The sequence below is a fragment of the Mirounga leonina genome, unplaced genomic scaffold, assembly GCF_011800145.1.
Source record: "Mirounga leonina isolate KUSES-001 unplaced genomic scaffold, KU_Mleo_1.0 Mir_166, whole genome shotgun sequence".
NCBI lineage: Eukaryota > Metazoa > Chordata > Mammalia > Carnivora > Phocidae > Mirounga > Mirounga leonina.
This window is the reverse complement of record NW_023270418.1, coordinates 26396468-26400507: the sequence shown is the minus strand read 5'-3', so window position 1 is coordinate 26400507 and position 4040 is coordinate 26396468. Positions and strand designations below refer to the sequence as shown.

Sequence of the window (4040 nt, the reverse complement as noted above, 5' to 3'; positions counted from 1 at the left end):
AGAAAGAAAGAAAGAAAGAAAGAAAGAAAGAAAGAAAGAAAGAAAGAAAGAAAGAGGAGGAGGAGGAAGGAAGGAAGGACGGACGGAAGGAAGGAAGGAAGGAAGGAAGGAAGGAAGGAAGGAAGGAAGGAAGGGGAAAGGAAAGGAAAGGAAAAGAAAGAAAAGAAAAGAAAAAAGAATGAAGGAAAAGGGAGAGGGAAAGAAGGAGGAAGGGGAGGGAGATAAGAAGGAAAGGAAAGAGAAGCACTTTTACAACTTCAGGGTTTCCCAGGAGAGCCTCTATTTACACCTGTTGTCCTGGCACCCTAGTCAGTGTAGCCTGTGTCCCAGGTCTCTCACATTTGTAGTTAATAGGTCAGTAGACCTTCGTTTTACGCTTCCCGCTCCTGCTGCACTCAGACCTAGTAGTGTGTGGAATACGTGTACAGTGAATGGAGTTGTCATTTTGACATGTATTAAATCTGAAAGACAAATCAGCCATATCTCATCTCTCTTTTCCTGAGTCTTCCCGGACCGAAATCTCTTGTCCAAGAACATCACACATGGTGCCCCGCGCTTTGAAAAACAAAGCACTCAGACACAAGGATCTACGTTGGGCTCCTTTCTCTGGTCTAGGGTGGTGGTAAGAGAAACATCGAGCACAGTGCCCCTGGCAGTTGTCCGGCGGCCCATGCGGAAGCCCACAGGTTGTCCCCTGGCAGGCACTCAGGTATCAATGCACAATGTGCCCAAAACAGAGACTAAGAAGCGCTGCTGTCGAGCATATGCAGAGCGGGCTGAAAGCTTTTGTTACCATGGTTTGGTCCCTTTTTGCACGGTCAAAAGCCACAGCAACATATTTTATCGTTTGGTATCACTCTTATATTTTGCAATAAGCACTTTCCGTAGCGACAAAGTCAAAAACAAACAAAAAAACAGAATTGCATGTTATAGGAAAGTCCACGATGAACGTGTACTCTGCACAAGATGTTCGTCAGCATTTATCACCCTCCGTAGGAGTCGTGGTGATGTCTGCGAGGACTTGAAAAGTAGAAGGCGCAAATCTGCGAAGATGCATCGTCGCTTGCTTCCAAAGACGGTGCCAGACAGTAATGATTGAAAATCACAGGTGTGTTTGCATTGCACTCTGTGAAGCGAGACTTTTCAGTCACATCAAAGGTCACTTAGCTCATTTATTTAATTCCAATTTTGTGTGCGCGTGCGCGCACACACACACGAACTAAAGCAATACTTGGTAACGCATTGGCTCCAGGAGAAAAGAACAATTCTACACAGAGTGAGAGGATGATAGTTTTATATCAGTGTCATTAAACACTTCAAACAGAAAATCATTTGTTATTCTAATAACTCTTTCTATCCAATTCATCAAAATAAAGCTGTTGAAAGTTCATTCTGTCAGAGATGAAATATCTGACATTATTGCGAACACCTCAGCTTAAAATATCAAACTGGAAGACCACAGCTCTGGTTTTGGTTAGAGTAAAAATACAAATTTTTTAAAGATTTATTTATTTATTTATTTGAGAGAGAGAGAGCACAAGCAGTGGGGAGGAGCAGAAGGAGTGGGAGAAACCACTTCCTGCTGAGCAGGGAGCCTGATCCCAGGACCCTGGGATCATGACCTGAGCCGAAGGCAGACGCTTAGCCAACTGAGCCACCCAGGTGCCCCCAAAACACAAATTTTAGTGAAGCACAGCTTCATGATAAAAGTAATGTTCTTACTGAATTATGGAACTTATGGAATGGAAATATGTTTGGAATCAGTTGTAATACGCATAATTTAGAACTGCAGCCAAATAAGTTATGATGGTTTTTCCATCAAAATAGAAACTGTATTTGTTAAAATTTACAAATATTTCCATATAAACACAATTAGAGAAATGGAGTTACAAAGTTTTTGAGTACAGTGGGATGGAATACCGAAAAACCAGAACCAAGAACCTTCTGTATGGTAGCTCATTTCTTTCCTGCTTCTTATCCATAGGATTGTGGAAGCATATAAGCCTTTGAAAAACTATTCTTTTTTTATTTTTTTAAATATTTATTTATTTATTTGAGAGAGAGAAAAAACATGAGTGGAGGGAGGGGCAGAGGGAGAGAGAATCCTCAAGCAGACTCTCCACAGAGGACAGAGCCTGACACAGGGCTTGATCCCATGACCCTGAGATCATGACCTGAGCCAAAACCAAGAGTCAGATGCTTAACAGACTGAGCCACCCAGGTGCCCCAAAAGACTAACTTTCAATCAACCTAGGGATCTGCATAATATTGAACTCATTTGTTACAATGTTCTCAATTTTTTCATTGTATTCATTTAAAGCAGTTAGAAATCTTGTATCTTTAATCAAAGCATGTAATGAATAAAGGGCAAGAACCTTCAACTCTTGAAGACTTTCACAAATTCCAAGGGTTTTTTTTAAAGATTTTATTTTTAAGTAATCTACACCCAAGGTGGGGCTTGAACTCATTAACCTGGAGATCAAGAGTCCAGTGCTCCACTGACTAAGCCAGACGCCCCATGAATTCCAAGTATTAGAAACAAATCTTACAAATGGAAGGCACTGAAATCGATCCCCTCCCTAGGAAAGAAAAAAACTAAACAAAATGAACAAGCAAAAATAGTGCACAAGACATAATCCTGAAATTTTGGTGGACCTCCAAATTTTAATTGGTTAAAATTATATTCTGAACTGGGGTGAAGTAACAGATGAAATCAGTAATTTTGCTGCATTTACATTTTTATTGAGATATAACTGAAACACAATTATGATATTAGCTTCAGGTGTACAATATAATGATTTGATATTTTTGTATATTGTGATCATTTAAATTTGATGAAACATTCAAAAAATCAAAATTTTATAATTTTGTCTTAGAAAAATGGGTCAAAGTAAGATATTCCAACTGGAGGCCAAAAAAAAGGCACATATGAAAATACAGGGGCTGAACTATTTATACAGTTCAATGAAGAAAAATAGAATGAAGAATACCCTCCATTCAGCAAAAATCTCTTACAGCTTATTCAACCCCTGTGTGAGGAAGTGGTATTCTATCAAAACAGTGACGGTGATCTGCAGCAATCTGGATGACTCACACTAACATAACCTGAATGAAAGAGATCAGACATACATGACTACATGCTATAGGAATCCAGATGTAAAAAGGACAAAAGCAAGTAAACTAATCAAAGCCATTAGAATTGGGGGTGGTGAATGAAACAGGGCACAGAGGGTTTCAGACATTGGTGATGTGCTTAATCTTGAACTTGGGCTAGTGACTGAGGTGTGTTAAGACTGTGAAAATTCACATATGATATTCATTTCTTTGAATGTGTGTTATACTTCAATGCCTTTTTAAAAGTATTATGAAGATTAATGATATTCTTCCACACAACCGTAATATTATAATACCATTACCACCCCTGAGAAAATGACCAATTATACCATCACATAATTTAATATGTAGTCCGCATTCGTAGTTCTTTTTTGTCTAGGAATAGATTTTATTATTTGTATGAATTTAATCAGGATCCATTCTAAGTTCAAGCACTGCATTTGATTTTTATTTTTTTAACATTCTTTTAATCTAGAACAGTCCACTTTCTTTTTCAGACCCTGATAGCTCTGTTATAAATATTCTATACTCTAAAAGTGTTTGATCGGCTGCTGATATCTGCAGTAGACAGAATTCTAAAATGACCACTAATGATCCATGTCCTTGGGTAATGCTCTTCCCTAAAAGGAGGGTCGGACCCGTGAATATGATGTGATAACACTCCCATTATTAGCTTATCAGATTGTGAATGTATAAGTAAGGTCCCTAATCAGCTGACTCTAAGTTCATCAAAAGGGAGATTATCCTGAGTGAGCCCGACTTCATGGAGAGAGCCCACAGGAGAAAGCCAAAGCAGCAGAGATGTTCTCCTGCTCACCTTGCCATGTTGTGAGATGGGGGGCCACACAGCGGGCACCTGAGGGTGGGCTCAAGACCAGCCCTGGCCTACAGCCCACAAGGAAATGGGCACGACGGTCAAACACTTG

The 4040-nt window shown here is 39.6% G+C and overlaps 1 pseudogene; it reads left to right on the top strand.

The window, feature by feature from the left end:
• LOC118016298 overlaps window positions 1-1099 on the top strand; it is a 10465-nt pseudogene extending 9366 nt beyond the window's left edge.
• Window positions 1100-4040: the final 2941 nt, after the last annotated feature.